A 22,589-nucleotide genomic window follows, 5' to 3' on the forward strand; every position below is an offset into this window, starting at 1 on the left:
ATAAAATTTATAGTTTTCAAATAGATACTGGAGCTCAAACAAATATTATTTCAGAAGAAATTGTACAAATTTTGAATCTAAATAGTAAAGTTAAAAAATCATGTATTAAATTACTAACTTTTAGTGGTGAAAAACTGCAGCATTTTGGTATTATAAAGATTGATTTTGTATTTCAAGATAACCAGTATTCGGAAAATTTTCATGTTCTTAAAATGCCTTGCAAAAATATAATTGGTTTAAATACAGCCATCAATATGAATCTTATTCAAAATGTCAATGTAATACAAAGCACAAATAAAATTTTTGAAAAGTATGCATCAATTTTTACTGGTTTAGGCCTCTTGAAACAAAACTGTAAATTGAAATTAAATACAAGTATACCTCCTGTGATTTATCCACCAAGAAAAATACCATTTCGATTGCAAATTGATTTAAAACATGAATTGAAAAGATGGTCGATTTAAAAGTTATAGTACCTGTGTCTGAACCAACTGAATGGGTGAGCTCAATAGTTCTCGTTAAAAAACCAAATGGTAAATTAAGAGTATGCTTAGATCCTCGTCATTTGAATGAAGCTATTCTAAGACCACATTTTCCTTTTCCTAATGTAGAAGACTGTAAAGCTAGACTAAGCGGCGCTAAATTCTTTAGTACGTTAGATGCAAATTCAGGTTTTTGGATGGTCCCATTGGACGAAGAGTCATCGAAATTGTGCACATTCAATACACCTTTTGGAAGATATCGCTTTTTAAGGCTGCCATTCGGCATAAATGCGGCACCAGAAATATTCCATAGTGAAATGGTGAAACTATTTGAAGATATTGAAGGCATTATTATCTATATAGACGATTTCTTAATATATGCAGACACTGTTGAAAAGCATAATACCATCTTATTAGCGGTACTTGACAGAGCAAAAGCTGTTGGGCTAAAATTCAATAAAGAGAAGTCCAAAATAGGAGTAACACAAATAAAGTTTGTAGGTCATATTTTTGATAAAAATGGTGTAAGTCCGGATAATGAAAAAATAAAAGCCATAAAAGCCATTCCTGCACCAAAGTCAATAGAAGAATTACAAAGATTTATGGGTATGATAAACTATTTAGGGTCATTCATAGAAAATTTAGCAGCTAAAAATAAAAACTTACGTGATTTACTAAGAAAAGACGTAGTTTGGCACTGGGGTGATATGCACGAAAAAGAATTTAATAATTTGAAACAAGCTATAACTAATGCACCAGTTCTTACCTACTTTGATACAGGAAAGCAATTAGTTTTATCTGTAGATGCCTCCAAGTTTGCGGTAGGTGCGTGTATAATGCATGACAGACATCCGATAGCCTATGCTTCAGCATCACTGACGGATTGTGAAGTCAATTATGCACAAATTGAAAAGGAGCTTTTTGCAATTTTGTATGGCTGTACTAAGTTCCACCAGTATGTGTACGGTATGAAAGTCACTGTAGAAACTGACCATAAACCTTTGGTAAACCTTTTTAAAAAACCGCTTTATAAGATTCCGGCAAGGTTGCAGCGATTCATGCTTCGACTTCAGTGTTACGATCTATCAGTCCAGTACAAACCAGGAAAATTTCTGTATATAGCAGATACACTTTCACGAGCACCCCTTGCAAATAAAGCCGGCATAAACATGGAAGAAGATCTTTCGTTACATTGCAATTTATTGCTGACACAACTTCCATTTTCAGATTCAAAAGTTAATGAGATTAAAGAAAAACAAAAAGCAGACACGGTTTTTGGAAAGATAAAGAATTACATTAAAAGTGGTTGGCCACGAAACAAAAAGCTAATAGATTCAGAAGTTGCACCATATTTCAAAATTAAAGACGATATTCATATAATTAATGACATAATCTTAAAAAATAATCAAATTCTGGTGCCAACTGCCTTACGAAAATCGGTCCTTAAAAATTTACATGAAGGCCATCTAGGCATTAAAAGAAGCCAAGGTCTGGCTAGACAGTCAGTATATTGGCCAAATATAAACAACGACATTTTTAATGTAGTTTCGAACTGCGATATTTGCATTAAATACAGAAATGCTAATCCACAGCAAGAACTTTTGTCTCATGAGGTTATAAATATACCCTAGTACAAATTAGGATGCGATTTGTTTGAATTCAAAAGACAAACGTATCTATTAATTGTAGACTACTTTTCTAAATACGTAGAGATTGAAATATTATCAAGCGGTTATTCAAGTAGTCTAGTCATAACCAAAATGAAATCTGTTTTTGGTAGACATGACATATCTGACAATGGACCACCCTTTAATTCACAAGAATTTAAAACGTTTTGTCAGGATTGGCAAATAGAACACTCGACATCCAGTCCATATTTGCCCAAGTCGAACGGAATGGCTGAGCATTCAATTCAAACGATTAAAAAGATGCTGGCAAAGTGTTTAGAAAGTAAATCTGATCCCTATATTGGATTGCTCCATTACAGAACAACACCAAAATCAGGACTACCTAGCCCTGCAGAGTTGTTGATGTCTCGACAGTTGAGAACAAAACTACCTTCAATAGAAAAAAATTTTAAGCCAAAAGTTGTAAATATGCAAAAATATCAAAAACAAATAAATGATCAAAAATTGAAGTCTGCTGAATATTATAATAAAAGGAAAAAGTACTTAGAGCCGGTTTGTCAAGGCGAAAGTGTCATGTTCAGAAAAAGAAGTACAGGAATCGATTGAAAGTGAACTACAAAATAAAGATAAATTTCCACGAATAAAGTCTAATGCTCCGAATACTGTTAGTAAGGAAACCCCTAAAGTTGTTAAAGATAAAAGAGAGGGATTATATTTTACTAAAGCAGGACGAAATGTAAAGCCTCCAAAAATATTGAATTTTGAATAAATAAAAAAAAACCATATGTACAAACTATATGTATCTAAAAAACATTATCTTTTATATAAAAAAAAGGAAGATGTTGTATATACACATCACCCTGTATTATCAATTAACTAGACTCTCCCTTTTGGTAAAATGTATTCCATTATGTATGTATTATATTTAGCTTTAGTTGACACTTGAAATAGCTAATAAAGAGCAGTCGTACTGGAGCCATCACAGCATACGTACACAACTTGAACCATAATTTAATAGATTGAACTCGGATCTCTCGAATGGCACGAAAATGCTCTGCTCACTGGGCCGTTGCCATTGTTACAGCAACGTTATCGGAATTGAAATTTATTGGAAACAAACAAAAAATTTCAAAATCATTCGTTAAAGAGTTAAGTAAAGGTTTTTCTTAACTTACCTTTAATGTTCATTAAATGCCGTTAACGAATCGTTAACTGACTCTGAGAAGGAATTTTTTCAAATCGTTACTGAGGAACACCTCAAGTAATCATTAAACGGCTCTGAGTGCGGCTGTTAGACCCGTATGATTTTAACCCCTTCAATTATGGTAGTCTACAGCATCTGCGGCTGAGGGTCTTATTTCAATGTGGCATCCATCTGAAGTTAATTAAAAAATTTTTGATTTTTGAACACTAGTTACATTATATGTACACACCTATCGACAGCGCCCAGACATTGAGGAAATCCAATTTTCTAAAATCCCTTAACACACTCTTCAATCTTTTCTTGGGTAAGGAATGGGCTGGGTAAATACTTAGCAGCGAGCTTGTCCCAGACCGCAGAACAAAAGTCTTTTAAAATATTACATACGCTTCCTTTTGATACTCCAAATAGCCTGCCGATCGTCCTGTATACAGCTGAGGAACCAAGCGCATATAAAGCAATCGCGACACGCTGGTCTAAAGGGATGCATTTCCTATAAGTTGTATCGCTTTTTGCAATGGACGTCAATTCGTTGCATAAAACGGCGAAGGATTCGCGGCTCATTCTAAAGCACTCCTTAAAAAAATTGGTCGCTGCTGGTAGGAATGTCAGACTCCCAGAACTTGCCGTGCCCTCGCCTACAATACACGTATACGCGTTGATTATTTTATTCACTAATAAAAAAAATAGCAGATATAATTGCTTACGTGTGTCCACAGACGCTTTGGCGTGTTATTCCTTATTATAAGATATAATAAAGAATTTCGCATGCGTATTGCTGCAATAATTTTTTTCAATCTCAGTAGCCGCTTTTTTCGGGTCTCTTCCAACTGCCTATTACTGGAAGCAATTAACTGAACTATTGCATCTTTTTGCCTTCTTTCCAAATCGTTAATAACACAGGTCAACAAAAAAACATATAATAGGCCATGTTTGGCACCTTTCATCGATTTTTTTTTGTGCATCTGTGTTATCAATTACACATCTATTATATGTTTTTGGGGTCGCTGAACGCGAATCTGAAGTCCGTTTTGCTCCATCACGTCTAGATTTTTTCCTAGNATTTAACGGCGCATTTACATTGGACAATGCTGTCAAGACAATGAAGATATACGTATTAGTTGGCAAAACGGACTTCAGATTCGTGTTCAGCGACCCCAAAAACATATAACAGACTAGGTTTGGTCAAAGGAACCTTTCATCGATTTTTTTTGTGGACCTGTTTAATTAATAATAATTTAGCAAACGAAAAACACTTAAATGTATCACAAAACTAACGTTCATGAACAAAAAACTTGTCAAAACAACCTTGACAGCTGATTGTAAATTTTGCAGTCAATCTCCTATATGTGAACGGATAGATTAGTTAACGCAAATTTATTGCTAATCACTTTATATGTGAACATAATATTAGCTTATGAACCGAATGTACTTTCAAATTATAAAAGGTCTGATAAAAGTACAATTGTGCCTACTTTTCCATCACTGGCTCATATGTAGTTGATAAATAGTCTGTTCCAATAGCAGTCCGGTTTACAGGATTTAGTCGGAACTTACAGGAAGTCGTTCCTATTGACATAAAACCTGTAAGTGGGAACACATTTGAGAGAGTAACTGAGCAACTGTTCCTAGTCAGAAGTTACAGGTATTAGTCCGGAGTTTCTTTTCCTGTAAGTTCATGAAAAGTGTCAAACGATCAGCTGATTTGCATGTGCAAGCAAAAACTAACAGCGGTGAAAGCAAAGTACCTTATATTTGTAAAAAAAATGGAAGTAAACAACGAAATGTTTGAATATGTATAGATTTTAATAATTATTTAGTGATATTTCAGCTAAATCAGTGTTGTACAAATGACATGTAAACAAACCGACTGACGTTTTTACAGGAAATAGTGCTTTTTGCGTTCCTATGCACTTCTGCATCTGTTCTCCTTTTACTCTCATTTGAGAGAGTAAAATTGTAGTTTGACAGTTCCACAGGTTTTAGTCCGAAGTTCAAAGGAACAGACTAAATATTACCGAGTACCAACTAGCAGTTTACCAAAACCACCGAAAAAGATGTGAAGACCCTTTAAATATTTTGCAGTCCGCAGCACGATCCATCAATAATGCATGCTATACGGTCAATAAATATCGCCATACTTGAATCACGTCAATAAATACTAGGGACCTTCACACCGAAGCACGAAAACAAAATACATCAGTGGGATTCATGAAACGACGCAAAGTTGTTGCAAATGTCGTATTTGTTACAAAACTTGCCACCATGCGACACAGCTGATTACTTTTGTATGGAAACTTTCTTGCGACAAAATTGCGACATTGCCATTGTATTTGAGCTGCCAATCATTGCAAAGTAAAAGTCGCCAACACATGTTTTTTTATTGTCTTCGAATACGTCAAGAAAAAGTATATCAGTTAAGGCTGCTTCGAAAGATAATTGTAAAAAATTTTCTTTTTCTCTAACGTGCGGCATTTTTAAAAAATGTTACATTTGCAATACGGAGTTGCGATAAGTCGTTCATACAACTTTGTTCGTAACATTGCCATTTCGTCAAAAATGCCACTTTGCGACGTTTTATGAATCGATTTATTAGGGAAAATTACCGAGCACCGAGATAAGTGCTGGTTATGCTTACATTGCAGTGCAGGGCATAAGCCCTGTTTTCGTATGGAAATCTTGCAATAAACTAGAAAAAGAGGGGAAATTTAGAGAACAAAAATGATAGCTGAAATTGCAAGTTTTACTGGATACAATTTTACTAGTAACTATTTGCCAGCAAGGAAAACAGCTGATGACATGATGCTTAAAGCAATTGACACTAAGAAATAATTATTTGTGCGGCTCTTATAGTTGCAATTGACAAAATTCGTTGCGTATATTTGGTAGGTATGAGAATCAGATGTAAAGTATATTTCATAATGCTAAGTGAAGGGGGCGTGGCACCTCCCATACAAACCGAATCTTTCACACTGCATACCTCTGGAAATGTTCATGGTAGAGAATTGGAACTTGATATGTACAAGATACATATATAAAATCAATCACATAGTCATGAAGAAAAATTGGGGCTATTGGAAAAAGAGGCGTGGCACCTCACATACAAATTGAACTTTTCATACTGCATATCTCTGGAAGTGTAGAGTACTGGAACTTGGTATGTACATGTATGAAATCTATCGCGTACTCATGGAAAAAATTGATGTGTTTGGAAAACGGGGCGTGGAAATATTCTTTACAAACCGCTTTTTCATACTGCATATCTCTGGAAGTGTTCATGGTAGAGTAATCGAACCTGGTATGAAGTCAATCCCATATTTGTAGAGAAAATTGGGGCTATTTGGAAAAGGGGCGTGGCGCCTTTCAAACATACTGAAACTATTACGTATCTTTGTGCGTGCATATAATTCTTCTGTACGTATGTTTGTGAGTGAACCGATTTTAACGAAATTTTTTGTGTGGTTGAGTGGGTCTTTGCATTGTTAGATTCACAGTTTGACCCGCCAGGTGGCGCTGAACTCGAGTTGTTACTAAAAATCTTACTTATGAACCGATCTGGCCTATATACGAAATATGTATTAGCATCATAAGGGAAAATATTTTTGCAAAGAAATCTGCCCGCCAAGTGGCTCGGGAGTCCAGATTTTACTAAAAATCGTATTTATGACCCAATTCGACCCATATTCAAGATATGTAGTGGTACTACAAAAAAGAGCCGCCGGGTAGCGCTGGAGTCGAGTTGTTACTAAAAATCATCAAGCGAGGAAAAGTGCCAGGTATGTCCGATTACATCGACGTGCTGTACCGCCGAGTATGTCGAACTCCCGTGTGTTCCGATTGGCAGGATTGAGTTGTCCAGGCGTCAATCTCAAGTGACCACCGTTAAATCAACCATAAGAACCATTGCGGCCCTTAATAAGACATTTAGGATTTCTGTATAGCAACGATACTCACCCACCAACAAAATACAGTTTAGGACAGATTCACCGTCGAACCGGATCATTGTTCCCGCGAGGGAGTGTAGAGGAAAAAGTTCTTCAAATTTATTTCGTTGTGTAGTTAACCGTGATGTGAAACGCCAGATCATTGGAGAATTTCAAGACCTCCTTTACGGACATACTTTTGCTAGGTTATTTAAGACGGTAATGGAAATATGCCTTCTGACAACCACTAAATCGTAATATTAGCAGATAAATGCATCACTGGAAATCGTGAACGTGAATTGTTGGTGAAAATGCTGGACCAAAATGTTTCAATAAAAAAAATTAATTTTGGCCGGGACGAAGTTCGCCGGGTCTGCTAGTTTAAATATATAAAAATATGGGAAATACTAATTTTTTTTAGAAAATTTCTTCGGAAAATAACAAATTAATCAGCTGTTCATAAAACCTCCCACTTCTAGCTGGTTATGCGTTTTCGTACTCTCTTGCATATTTCTCTCTTTGGGAGTAAATATTGGCTTACACTCCGAAATTTGGTTACTGGCAAGTTACTGGATATTTTTTGCTGAACATGTGAAACAGGGGTGTAATTATGGTCCGCACAGAGCTCATAATCTCTCAATGTAATCAGTTAGTCTGTTCCCGCACTGCAGAATTTAGTTAAGAAGATATAACATGAACGAACTACACAATATCACGCAAGAACAATAGAGTGAAAAAAGTAGATTTTTTGCAAGAATGATAGAATACAAGATAGCGCCAATCGAGGTGAGAGCAGCTCAGTGAGACGTCACATTTTTATGAGAAAGAGAGTGTGAAAAATAATTTAGAAGAAGAGGAAGAAGCGAACAAGTGGTGCGGAATAGTGATGTTAAACTAGGTTGAATTGTACCTAGTCTTCAGCTCCTTAAATTTGAACGTGCATTCGGTACAAGCACATTATTTTAGGTTCATTTGGAACGTGGTAAAATATTGTTTCATGTAAGTCCAAAAGTTGTTATGGTACAGAAGGAAGATGTTGTCGTGTTGAATTAACTCTTAAGTTAACAACTCAAAGTTAAACAAATCCTCAATCCTCAGAAATACTAATTTTTATGTAATTTTAATGCAAATATTAGCTTTTTTACTAATTTTTTCCCATACATTTTAAACAAACAATGCGTGCATAACGATTAGCAAACGGCAGTTTCGTACTCATCCGTTTCTGCATCATTTACGATTTGCCGATAACTAGCTGATAACGACAAGTGTGCAGACTCCCATTGAAATGTATGTGTTTGTCTCAAAATTTCAGGGCCAGAGGATAACGCAACCATGATTGGACGACAAGTGTGCAGATAGCCTTAGGTTAGCCTGTGAGATCACGAAGCAGCGAACAAAGGTGCGTCAGACATACCACTATTTTGGTTTTGTCGATTTTGACAATTCTAGACTAGAAGTAAACGACGCTTCACAAACTTTAAATTCACTGAAATTCACTAATACTTGCAGGAAATTCACAATTTTTTCACATTTTCCTTATTAATTCTTATTATAAATTATATATATTTACAATTTACAACAATTAAAACACGTTTACAGGTCTATTCTGCACGTTACGGAAGATTTTGTAGCTGAAAGATTTCATTACCAAGAAATGTTACCAGTTCTTGTCACCACGATTCTAGGTACGTCGGTAATGTAGTTGAAATATTCAGAGATTCAGCTATGAAGAATTGTGGAAAGTTTGGCAAAGCATATTTCACGGGGCAATACTTTGATACCAGCTTATGACATGGCAACAAAATTTATCGGTTACAAGAGGATACAGAACGCGAAAAGGGTTTAAAAATTGACCGGAACTATATTTACCAGTTAAAAAATTTGTATTATCAGCACAGAATAGACTGTCGAAGTTACTGTCGAAAAACTGAATATTAAGAGAATTTGCTCTTGTGGCATTTTCTTTTAACATCCATTTCGGCTTTGTTGCAGAAATGTCATCGCGGCCAGGGCCGCGCAGTCTTGTATTCTATCATTCTTGCTGTGAGATATATGTAATTGAAGAAGGCGTATACATAGCCAAAATGAAGTCGACACTCAGGGACAATTTCAAATGAATATTTGAACGGAACTTAAGTTTAATTGTGGATTGTTGTTTAAATGCCATTTAGCTTTCGTTGGGTTTCAGATCAACTTTGTTTAAATATGCCAAACAGTTAGCAGGACTGCTGTTTGTTCCTTGAAATTGTTGTTGCATTTGCTTGTTTGCTTACATTTTGTGCTGAACAGCTGATTGGTTTTTGGAAGGATTTGGTGGGATTCATTAAACAACGTACCAATCAGTCTTGGTTGTTTGGTACAAACACAGGGTTGCATATCTCATATTTATATAGCCAATATTGGACATTTAACGGCGCATTTACATTGGACAATGCTGTCAAGACAATGAAGATATACGTATTAGTTGTCAAAACGGACTTCAGATTCGTGTTCAGCGACCCCAAAAACATATAACAGACTTGGTTTGGTCAAAGGAACCTTTCATCGATTTTTTTTGTGGACCTGTTTAATTAATAATAATTTAGCAAACGAAAAACACTTAAATGTTTCACAAAACTAACGTTCATGAACAAAAAACTTGTCAAAACAACCTTGACAGCTGATTGTAAATTTTGCAGTCAATCTCCTATATGTGAACGGATAGATTAGTTAACGCAAATTTATTGCTAATCACTTTATATGTGAACATAATATTAGCTTATGAACCGAATGTACTTTCAAATTATAAAAGATCTGATAAAAGTACAATTGTGCCTACTTTTCCATCACTGGCTCATATGTAGTTGATAAAATTACCGAGTACCAACTAGCAGTTTACCAAAACCACCGAAAAAGATGTGAAGACCCTTTAAATATTTTGCAGTCCGCAGCACGATCCATCAATAATGCATGCTATACGGTCAATAAATATCGCCATACTTGAATCACGTCAATAAATACTAGGGACCTTCACACCGAAGCACGAAAACAAAATACATCAGTGGGATTCATGAAACGACGCAAAGTTGTTGCAAATGTCGTATTTGTTACAAAACTTGCCACCATGCGACACAGCTGATTACTTTTGTATGGAAACTTTCTGGCGACAAAATTGCGACATTGCCATTGTATTTGGGCTGCCAATCATTGCAAAGTAAAAGTCGCCAACACATGTTTTTTTATTGTCTTCGAATACGTCAAGAAAAAGTATATCAGTTAAGGCTGCTTCGAAAGATAATTGTAAAAAATTTTCTTTTTCTCTAACGTGCGGCATTTTTAAAAAATGTTACATTTGCAATACGGAGTTGCGATAAGTCGTTCATACAACTTTGTTCGTAACATTGCCATTTCGTCAAAAATGCCACTTTGCGACGTTTTATGAATTGATTTATTAGGGAAAATTACCGAGCACCGAGTTAAGTGCTGGTTATGCTTACATTGCAGTGCAGGGCATAAGCCCTGTTTTCGCATGGAAATCTTGCAATAAACTAGAAAAAGAGGGGAAATTTAGAGAACAAAAATGATAGCAGGAATTGCAAGTTTTACTGGATACAATTTTACTAGTAACTATTTGCCAGCAAGGAAAACAGCTGATGACATGATGCTTAAAGCAATTGACACTAAGAAATAATTATTTGTGCGGCTCTTATAGTTGCAATTGACAAAATTCGTTGCGTATATTTGGTAGGTATGAGAATCAGATGTAAAGTATATTTCATAATGCTAAGTGAAGGGGGCGTGGCACCTCCCATACAAACCGAATCTTTCACACTGCATACCTCTGGAAATGTTCATGGTAGAGAATTGGAACTTGATATGTACAAGATACATATATAAAATCAATCACATAGTCATGAAGAAAAATTGGGGCTATTGGAAAAAGAGGCGTGGCACCTCACATACAAATTGAACTTTTCATACTGCATATCTCTGGAAGTGTAGAGTACTGGAACTTGGTATGTACATGTATGAAATCTATCGCGTACTCATGGAAAAAATTGATGTGTTTGGAAAACGGGGCGTGGAAATATTCTTTACAAACCGCTTTTTCATACTGCATATCTCTGGAAGTGTTCATGGTAGAGTAATCGAACCTGGTATGAAGTCAATCCCATATTTGTAGAGAAAATTGGGGCTATTTGGAAAAGGGGCGTGGCGCCTTTCAAACATACTGAAACTATTACGTATCTTTGTGCGTGCATATAATTCTTCTGTACGTATGTTTGTGAGTGAACCGATTTTAACGAAATTTTTTGTGTGGTTGAGTGGGTCTTTGCATTGTTAGATTCACAGTTTGACCCGCCAGGTGGCGCTGAACTCGAGTTGTTACTAAAAATCTTACTTATGAACCGATCTGGCCTATATACGAAATATGTATTAGCATCATAAGGGAAAATATTTTTGCAAAGAAATCTGCCCGCCAAGTGGCTCGGGAGTCCAGATTTTACTAAAAATCGTATTTATGACCCAATTCGACCCATATTCAAGATATGTAGTGGTACTACAAAAAAGAGCCGCCGGGTAGCGCTGGAGTCGAGTTGTTACTAAAAATCATCAAGCGAGGAAAAGTGCCAGGTATGTCCGATTACATCGACGTGCTGTACCGCCGAGTATGTCGAACTCCCGTGTGTTCCGATTGGCAGGATTGAGTTGTCCAGGCGTCAATCTCAAGTGACCACCGTTAAATCAACCATAAGAACCATTGCGGCCCTTAATAAGACATTTAGGATTTCTGTATAGCAACGATACTCACCCACCAACAAAATACAGTTTAGGACAGATTCACCGTCGAACCGGATCATTGTTCCCGCGAGGGAGTGTAGAGGAAAAAGTTCTTCAAATTTATTTCGTTGTGTAGTTAACCGTGATGTGAAACGCCAGATCATTGGAGAATTTCAAGACCTCCTTTACGGACATACTTTTGCTAGGTTATTTAAGACGGTAATGGAAATATGCCTTCTGACAACCACTAAATCGTAATATTAGCAGATAAATGCATCACTGGAAATCGTGAACGTGAATTGTTGGTGAAAATGCTGGACCAAAATGTTTCAATAAAAAAAATTAATTTTGGCCGGGACGAAGTTCGCCGGGTCTGCTAGTTTAAATATATAAAAATATGGGAAATACTAATTTTTTTTAGAAAATTTCTTCGGAAAATAACAAATTAATCAGCTGTTCATAAAACCTCCTACTTCTAGCTGGTTATGCGTTTTCGTACTCTCTTGCATATTTCTCTCTTTGGGAGTAAATATTGGTTTACAATCCGAAATTTGGTTACTGGCAAGTTACTGGATATTTTTTGCTGAACATGTGAAACAGGGGTGTAATTATGGTCCGCACAGAGCTCATAATCTCTCAATGTAATCAGTTAGTCTGTTCCCGCACTGCAGAATTTAGTTAAGAAGATATAACATGAACGAACTACACAATATCACGCAAGAACAATAGAGTGAAAAAAGTCGATTTTTTGCAAGAATGATAGAATACAAGATAGCGCCAATCGAGCTGAGAGCAGCTCAGTGAGACGTCACATTATTATGAGAAAGAGAGTGTGAAAAATAATTTAGAAGAAGAGGAAGAAGCGAATAAGTGGTGCGGAATAGTGACGTAAAACTAGGTTGAATTGTACCTAGTCTTCAGCTTCTTAAATTTGAACGTGCATTTGGTACAAGCACATTATTTTAGGTTCATTTGGAACGTAGTAAAATATTGTTTCATGTAAGTCCAAAAGTTGTTATGGTACAGAAGGAAGATGTTGTCGTGTTGAATTAACTCTTAAGTTAACAACTCAAAGTTAAACAAATCCTCAATCCTCAGAAATACTAATTTTTATGTAATTTTAATGCAAATATTAGCTTTTTTACTAATTTTTTTCCCATAAATTTTAAACAAACAATGCGTGCATAACGATTAGCAAACGACAGTTTCGTACTCATCCGTTTCTGCATCCTTTACGATTTGCCGATAACTAGCTGATAACGACAAGTGTGCAGACTTCCATTGAAATGCATGTGTTTGTCTCAAAATTTCAGGGCGAGAGGATAACGCAACCATGATTGGACGACAAGTGTGCAGATAGCCTTAGGTTAGCCTGTGAGATCACGAAGCAGCGAACAAAGGTGCGTCTGACATACCACTATTTTGGTTTTGTCGATTTTGACAATTCTAGACTAGAAGTAAACGACGCTTCACAAACTTTAAATTCACTGAAATTCACTAATACTTGCAGGAAATTCACAATTTTTTCACATTTTCCTTATTAATTCTTATTATAAATTATATATATTTACAATTTACAACAATTAAAACACGTTTACAGGTCTATTCTGCACGTTACGGAAGATTTTGTAGCTGAAAGATTTCATTACCAAGAAATGTTACCAGTTCTTGTCACCACGATTCTAGGTACGTCGGTAATGTAGTTGAAATATTCAGAGATTCAGCTATGAAGAATTGTGGAAAGTTTGGCAAAGCATATTTCAAATGCACAAAATGTAAACAAACAAGCAAATGCAACAACAATTTCAAGGAACAATCAGCAGTGCTGCCAAATGTTTGGCATATTTAAACAAAGTTGATCTGAAACCTGAAAGTTAAATGGAATTTAAACTGCAATCCACAATTAAACTTAAGTGCCACTTAAATATTCATTTGAAATCGGCCCTAAGTAAAGTTAGGGACTACTTTCTGACTATGAATATGCCCCAATATATGAACCCGAACGACATCTCAGTAAATTCCAGGGACAGTAATAATTAGGAGATCAAATCGATCATGTTGTGATAGACGGAAGGCATGCTTCCAGCATTTTGGACGAACGTACGCTCCGAGGGCCAATCATCGACTCGGATCACGATCTTGTTGCAGCCAAGATACGCACCCGCAGCAAAAAATGTGCGCCCAAATATGCAGGGAAAGCTTAACATCGAAAAGCTACAATCACAGCAGACAGCCAATGCATTCGCTAATCGACTCTCACACCTGCTCTCAGAGAGCGCTCTTCAACAAACCGACATAGGCGAGCAGTGGAACCACATTTCCCGCTCCCACATTTCAAAGCTGCTGGAGCTGACAGCCTGCCAGCTGAACTATTCAAGTAGGGTGGCGAGGAGTTGGTAAGGTGTATGCATCAACTGTTATGCAGAATATGGTCAGATGAACGCAAGCCCGACTACTGGAATTTAAGGTGACAGGTAATAAGATCAACGGAAATAAGGTCAATTGACTTTATTTCCCACCCTAGTGCGAAATAAAGTCAATTGACATTATTACCATTTTAAAAACGAAATAAAATCAATTGACATTATTTCTCTTTCAAACATTAAATTTGCTTAGCTTCGCGGTGGCCCGCGTCAGCGCGCCACACCGCGCGCGTCGCGCTCGCGCTCGCGCCAAGCGTACCCCGCGCGACCGGCGCGCACACCACGTCACGCTACGCCACGGCCCCCCCCTTCCCCGTCTCCCGACGTGCTGTAACGCAGGTAGATTTATATATTTTAAACATCGAGGGCTTATATTCAATAATACCCCCTATCTGCACACTTTTCACAAATATGAGATTCTGATATAAAAATCCACCTAAGCTTTAACTGTCATCAGTGATATTAATGCTACCTTATATAACGACAGGTAATAAGTCCCAGATGGTTTCTAAAATCACAAATTAGTTTTTGTGCAAATTGCAGATAGAGGGTATTAATGAATTCAAGCCCTCGATATTTTACATTTTTATATTTGTAAGTTATTGGAAGCAGGGATGCCAACTTGGCTCAAACCGTGCCATTTGTTCCTATTTTACTTGAAATGGCACTTAATTTTTCAATTTGGCACAAAATGCCAAAATGGCACTGTTGTGAAAAAAATTACATTTCAATACATTTTTGTGAAATACTTTGCGTGCACTTCTTTTTCTCAACTAAAATTTTCTAATTTATAAAGGCTATTCGACTGGTTTATCTTATTTTATCATTGCACTTTTGTTTTGAAAATGTGGCTTTATTTTATTGCTAAATGTGAATGATTAAAAGGAATTACACCTTTTTTGGCACTTTTATTTTTCTATTTGGCACTTTTTTTATCCTCAGTATGGCACCTCATAACCNAAAACAACACTTACGGGGCAATGTTTATTGTAAGAACAACATTTTTTTCTATGAATCGACATACTTTAAGCATTGTTGACGCTATTTCCATTTGAATGCGGAAATAGCGTCAATGACTTTATTTCCAAATTTTTGTTGACTTTATTTCGCTTTTGAAAAGGTAATAATGTCAATTGACTTTATTTCGGACCAGAGTGGGAAATAAAGTCAATTGACCTTATTTCCATTGACCTTATTACCTGTCACCGAATTTAAGTGTGCTCTGCCCAATCCACAAGAAAGGCGCCATTCGCCATTCGCGCCAACTACCATGGGATCAGCCTTCTAAGCATAGATTATAAGGTCTTATCGAGTGTATTGTGCGAAATACTGAAGCCCACCGTCAACGAACTGATTGGACCTTACCAGTGTGGCTTCACAATACGTCAAATCTTGGAAAAGGCCCGCGAGAAAAGGATCGAAACTCACCACCTATGTGTCGACTTTAAAGCCGCTTTCGACAGCACTAAAAGGAGTTACCTATACGCCGCTATGTCTGAATTTTGCATCCCCGCCATACGGCTGTGTAAAATGATGTTGAGCAATACCACCAGCTCCGTCAGAATTCGGAAGACCTCTCCGAGCCGTTCGCCACTAAACGGGGTTTCGACAAGGCGACTCCCTTTCATGCGACTTCTTTAATCTGATGTTGGAGAAGATAATAAGAGCCGCAGAGATCAACCACTCAGGAAAAATTTACTACAAGAGCGTGCAATTGCTGGCGTACGCCGATGACATCGACATCATCGGTAACAAGAACCGCGAAGTCTGTTCTACCTTTTCCAAGTTAGATAAGGGGGCAAAGCGAATGGGTCTGGTGGTAAACAAGAACAAGTAGAAGTATCTCCTGTCATCAAACAAACAGACAGCACATTCGCGCCTTGGCACCCACGTCACTGTTGACAGTAATAATTTTGACAAAGTAGAGAATTTCGTTTACTTGAGAACCAGCATTAACACCGATAATAATATCAGCATGCAAATCTAACGCAGAATCACTCTTACCTACAAGTGCTACTTTGGACTGAGTAGGCAATTCAGGAGTNTAAACGAGGACAAGACGAAGTATCTCCTGTCATCAAACAAACAGACAGCACATTCGCGCCTTGGCACCCACGTCACTGTTGACAGTAATAATTTTGACAAAGTAGAGAATTTCGTTTACTTGAGAACCAGCATTAACACCGATAATAATATCAGCATGCAAATCTAACGCAGAATCACTCTTACCTACAAGTGCTACTTTGGACTGAGTAGGCAATTCAGGAGTAAAGTCCTCTCTCGACGTACGAAAACCACGCTCTATAAGTCACTCATCATGCCCGTGCTGGTATATGGCGCAGAAGCATGGACAATGACAACATCCGATGAGGCGGCTCTTGGAGTATTCGAGAGAAAGATTTACGGGCCTTTACGCGTTGGTGACGTCGAGTACCGCAGTCGATGGAACGATGAGCTGTATGAGCTTTACAACGACATGGACATAGTGCAGCGAATTAAAATACAGCGGCTCCGCTGGCATGGCCATGAAAGTATTCAACTCGGAACCCGCTGGTGGCGGCAGAGGTGGCACTGCGATGGAAAGACCAGGTGGAGAAGGACTTGGCTTCACTTTCCAATTGGCGTCAGTTGGCACAGAAAAGAAACGACTGGCGTGCTTTGCTGAACTCGGCCAAAATCGCTTAGGCGGTTACAGTACCAAATAAGAAGAAGAAGAAGAAGTTGTAGCTGCTATTTCGCAGATCACTGCATCAGACTGCTTCATCGCGATCACTGGGATTCGACCCAGCGGCCCCAGCTTACAAAGCACACTTGCTACCACTGAGCTAAGTTCGCCACGTAAACCGTTGTTGCTTTTTCCACTTTTTTCGTATGTCAACCCAACTACAACCAAGCGCAGCTATTCCGCTGCTATTTACACTTGATCATGTGGTTGTTGGCTTGTTGTGGCTATGTAATATTCTATTTTTAGAATGTTTAATTTTAAAGTGTGCTCGTTCTTAACTTATTTCTTTTTCTTATTTATTATAAGGCCATAAATAACAAAAACAAATAAGTTAAGCACGAGCACACCTAAAAGTTAAACATTCTGAAAATAGAATATTACAAAACCAACAACAACAACAATGCAGCAATTTTATTGAGCTTGAGGCCGTTTTTAATGAAAAAATTGTGTGGAAACAACAATCATGTATACAAACGCAGAAGAACACTTTACAAGACTTATTAAAGCAATTACACCTGTTTTTTGGCATTTGCTCTTATTTTTTACAATTTCTTTCAATTCTATTACAATTTATTCCATTTCTATTGCAATTTATTAAATACATTAACACATTGAACCAAAAACACCAATACTCTAACCAAAAACACATCTACAGCCTGCCAGGAAAAACGGTACGAAGAAGAGTTACTTTACTTATGGAACTGTACGATGGTTTAGTCATCTGTTAGGCTGAACATATTCTCCTTATCAAGCTTAGTAATTGTACGATGAAATCTCCAGAAACGTAAATTTTGAATTACAACGTGGGATATGATCCCGGCAGAAATTAAATTTCATTGTGATTCTGACCAATCATGTACTTCTTCATATCGTTATATCTCGGTTTCAACTCCTCGTAGAGACTTCGGCTTAGGCCCAATTTCAGATTGCCTCTTTAAGGAGAGATTTTTGATTAAGACTATGTTCAAACAGGCACCTAATTGGCAATTAAGAACCTTTTCACCAATTTAAGCCTTAATTGTTACCCAATTTATCATACAAAAATTAATTTGTGTCAGATTGCCCATGCAACCCTGCTAGGTATGTTTAATTTTGACCTGGAGGTATGTTTATTGAACAAAGAGCAATCAGATGTTTGTTTCTGGTCGTCGTTTGCAGCTGATATTCCATCAGGGATGGAAAATTGGATTATAAAATTGTACCTAATTTACGGAAAACTTTACCTAAAAGTAGATAGATGTACCTAAAAAGTAAATATGTATTTATATATAAAGAAAATAGGAGGACAACAATTCGAATCAAAACCATATCAACTTCTGTAATCACATTAAACAAATTTTGGCTATGAAAAGAATCTCTTCGAGCAGCGCGAGGCAAAACTATGTTGTAGAAAGGTGAAACACTCTCCTCCCAGTTCTTCGAACTGACGTTGTAAAAATAAATATTTTCCGTCTATCTGGCGAAATCAACTACAGATGCGTTACTTTGACCACACTTCTGTATCATTTGCATGCCCGTTCACAAAGGAGGAAATCTATTGGACCAGTTGTCCGCACCAGAAAATGCGTTGAAATGTCAATAAAAATAAGAACTGATTTCCTGAGAAGTTATTGGCTACATTCCAAATGTACTTAAAATTGTGTGTTTGTACCGAATGTACTATCAAACTAAATAAAGGTACGATTGTATCAACTTTTCCATCACTGTAGGTAATCCAGCAGTTGATTTCGTATCGCTAATTGCGCCGTTGACGTGTGTGTGAACACCAAACTCAATGCCGCAATTTAAAGCTTAATTGCCTCAGCTAATTGGCCTGTTTGAACATAGTCTAACTTCAAAAATTCATTTTCGGGTCACACATTTTATTTCCACTTAAATGGCCAATATTGTCCATTAAAAGTGCGTGTTTTCGGTACAAATGCATGTAAGGATTTGGACGTTGCCGTCCGGCATAAATGGTTGCATTTAGGTTCTTTCTTGACTTCCGTATCTGAGGATAACATTAAAGATTACGTTTTTAAGCAAACTGGTTTAGATAAAAATTTGTTATCCTGCTTCAACCTGGTTAAGAAAAATGTTTTAGCATCAACTACTGAGATAGTTTGTTTTAAGTTGGGAGTTCCGGAGTCCTCGTACGCGAAGTTGCTGAGCTCGAAAATTTGGCCTACAAATGTCTCGGTCAAGCCTTTTAAGTTTTTTCTAAAGGATCAACAACAGCCACCTAGGACACAGTAACGAGCTCGAGCCCTCCTAACCGTGGACTCAAGGTGTACTTCCAGAACTTATGCGGCATGCGAACCAGGCTGATATTGTGAATTCTTTTAGTGCGAAAATGGATTACGACATCTTTGTTTTTGTTGAGACGTGGTTGAATGCAAGTTTTTTCGACAGTGAGTTCTTCGACTCGAATCTTTTTAATATTTTTCGCAAATACAGAGATGCTGCCAAAATTGGTTGCCTTCGTGGTGGTGGGGTTCTAATTGCTGTCAAGCGTCAACTCCGTGTATTCCTGTTTCCACTCAACAATGATGACTCTGCTCGATCAAATTTGTGTTTGTATAAGTTGTCAGTCTTCGCACGGTTCTATATACCTACTCGCTTCGTATATACCGACTGATAGTTCATTTGAGTTGTACAAAGCTCATGCTGACAACGTGGTATCTCTAGTTTTAAATAACCTAAAGGATAATGATTTATGTGTGCTAGGTGATTTTAACTTACGCAAGATAAATTGGTCCGCTAGTATTTCTAATTCTAGTCTTACACCGACTAATGTTTCTGCAAATCATGAATTATATTTCATTGATAATGTTCTTAGTCCTAATTTATTTCAGGTTAATAATTTCGTTAATTCTCTTACTAGAACTTTGGAGCTAATGTTTGTAAGTGATAACATAAGCTACAAAGTTAGTGAATGTTTGAATCCAATAACTCCTAAAGAGCAGCATCATTTACCTTTAGTTGTAAAACTCGATTTCTACTGTTTAGCTTCTGTACCTTTTGATGCATATTATCTTTTAATTATGCGTTATGCGATTTTTCTAGCTTTAATGAATTACTACTCGATATTAATTGGGATAATTTATTTGCAGATCTTGATACAATTAACAGTTTCACTACTTTTAAATCCATTTTGTGTAAACTCTTCTTGGATAACTTTCCGGTTAGAAAGAAAAAACCCTATAGATTACCCTGGTACTCTAAGGATTTAAAAAAGCTTAAAAATCTTTAAAACAATTATTTTAAAAAGTTTAAATCTACGATGAACCATCCAATTTTCGTTAAATATAAACGAGCTTTAAAAAATTTCAACTACTTAAATAAATATCTTTATAATAACTACATTGGTAGCATGGAGAACATTAAATCAAATCCGGAAACCTTCTGGAATTACATAAAATCCAAAAGGAGCTGCGCTAGTGTTCCCACCGGCGTATTTTTAGACAATAATTGTGCGCGAACCTCAAGTGAAGCGGTACATTTTTTTGCTGAGTTTTTTAACTCCAATTTTGTTGATGAAGACCATGATCAGCCATGCGACTTTTCTTCTAGTCTAGACTACTCTTTGGACTTCGAGGCTCTATGCCTTTCATCTGAGGATATTAGTAACGCTTTGCTTAAATTGAAATCTTCCTCCCAAACTGATGTCCATGGACTTTCTAAGTTCTAATCAGGGTGTCCAGATTGTTAAAAAAAGCGTAATTTCTGAAAAATTCGCCAATTTTTTTTTTATCAAAGTCATGATATCGATTTAACAAATATTTTATTTAAAAATGAGATCTTGTTATAACATAGTTTTAAAAACCAAGAACGAATATAATACCTTTAATAATAAATAAGACAAATCACTTATATAATAGTGATGTAGAAACAATTTTCTTTAAAAATACGCATAGTTTTTAAAAATATTTGTTTCAACACATTTTGCAAAAGGACTGCGCAATTATTAAATTTATTATAACTCATATTAATTGATTAATCGCACAATCCGCTTTTAAGAGCTCGGCGATAAATATTAAATAAAAACCTAGAATAAGGCGAGATCAGCTATTTCAAGTCGAATTTATATAAGGTGATAGCAGGAGTACAAAAACAAAAACTTACATGTATTTTGTTTTTACTTTGGCGGCATAAACTGTCAAAATCTGTAAGTGTGTGTGTGGAAATTCAAACAAAATTTTTCAATTTGACATAAGAAGCCGTGAGGCGAAACACATACACAAAATCAGCTGATCTAGTAACACCACCTTATATAAATTCGCCTTGAGCTATTTCCACAATTTTTCAAAATTACCTATAGTGTCTGAATGATGTACAATTCTGTTGTTGTCATTTATTGAGCTATTCGACCTTGATAATATACTGTTTGATATTAGAAACGTTTTGCAGCAGAAACTATTAGCCTATGTTGTATGAACAACATTTTATTCGAACTGTTGAATTAAGGCTTTCCAACCTCACCCTATTTCGAATCTTAGTTTTTGTTGAATTCATTACGGAAAAAACGCGCTCAACAAGGCATGCGAGTGCGGCAAGGATAATAATATGAATTTACTTATATTTCCAAACATTTTATTGCCAGTTTCCATTCCGTAAGCAATTATCCAAAATTCTTCAGAGTCGGATGGAATGGCTCTGAGAAAAGTTATTCCATAGGAAAGTTAAAACATTTAAATATTCAGTTTCCGCTGCTTTTCTTTCCTTAAAAGTCAAATAGTGAATTGGCAGGTCCCTGAAACTGGCCCTTTTGTGATTCACACACTTTTCTGGTGACAAAATCAAAGCTTTTTTAAAAGTATTTAATTGACTAGGTAATCAAAAGTTCTTCGATTAGGGAGATTAAAAGTCTTTTAACATGCTTATTAAGTCACGCAGTTCATTAGCCTCTTCTGTAAAATTATCGTGGAAAACTAAGTTTTGTATATTTTTATAATTGGAAAAATTTTATTTGAAGGGAAAAAATTGCCAATGGCGATTTCCTAAATTTTTACGCGCAAATATCCAAAAAAAATCGCCAAATTGGCGCGAAATCGCCAAATCAGGACACTCTGTTTCTAATAAAAAATTGTCTTGCTTTGGTCTATCTTTGAAAGTATTTTTCAATAAATCTTTATCGTCTGGAAGTTTCATTGAGGCATGGAAGCTCACTTCCATAACGCCCATCTTTAAGAGTGGCAATAAAAATGACGTTAGGAATTATAGGCCCATTTCTAAGCTCTCGACTATCTCAAAAACCTTTGAACACGCAGTCAATCCAAAGTTGAGCTTTGCGGTTAAATCTTTAGTTTGCCCAAATCAGCATGGGTTTGTCGCCAATAGATCTACAGTATCGAATCTAGCTGTTTTCAATGAATACTACATTGAGTCTTTCTCGGCTGGTTTTCAGGTCGACTGTATTTACACTGGCTTTTCGAAGGCTTTCGATAAAGTCTCTCACAGAATCTTA

General features: G+C 36.5%; 1 protein-coding gene and 1 long non-coding RNA gene across 2 annotated transcripts in view; both read right to left on the reverse strand.

Moving 5' to 3' along the window:
* Nucleotides 1-22,589, reverse strand: part of LOC108372723 (probable serine/threonine-protein kinase fnkE) — a 151,788-nt gene that overhangs the window by 78,280 nt on the left and 50,919 nt on the right. The gene's annotated exons all lie outside the window — the stretch shown is intronic.
* LOC108372740 (uncharacterized) lies at nucleotides 8,844-21,920 on the reverse strand. Its single transcript, XR_001848886.1, has 3 exons — nucleotides 21,906-21,920; nucleotides 20,685-20,688; nucleotides 8,844-9,093 (listed from the first exon to the last, which is right to left on the reverse strand). It is a non-coding gene; the product is annotated as an uncharacterized LOC108372740 (long non-coding RNA).

Source organism: Rhagoletis zephyria, unplaced genomic scaffold (genome assembly GCF_001687245.7).
Source record: "Rhagoletis zephyria isolate East Lansing unplaced genomic scaffold, Rhagoletis_zephyria_1.1 Rzeph_scaffold_00075, whole genome shotgun sequence".
Lineage (NCBI taxonomy): Eukaryota > Metazoa > Arthropoda > Insecta > Diptera > Tephritidae > Rhagoletis > Rhagoletis zephyria.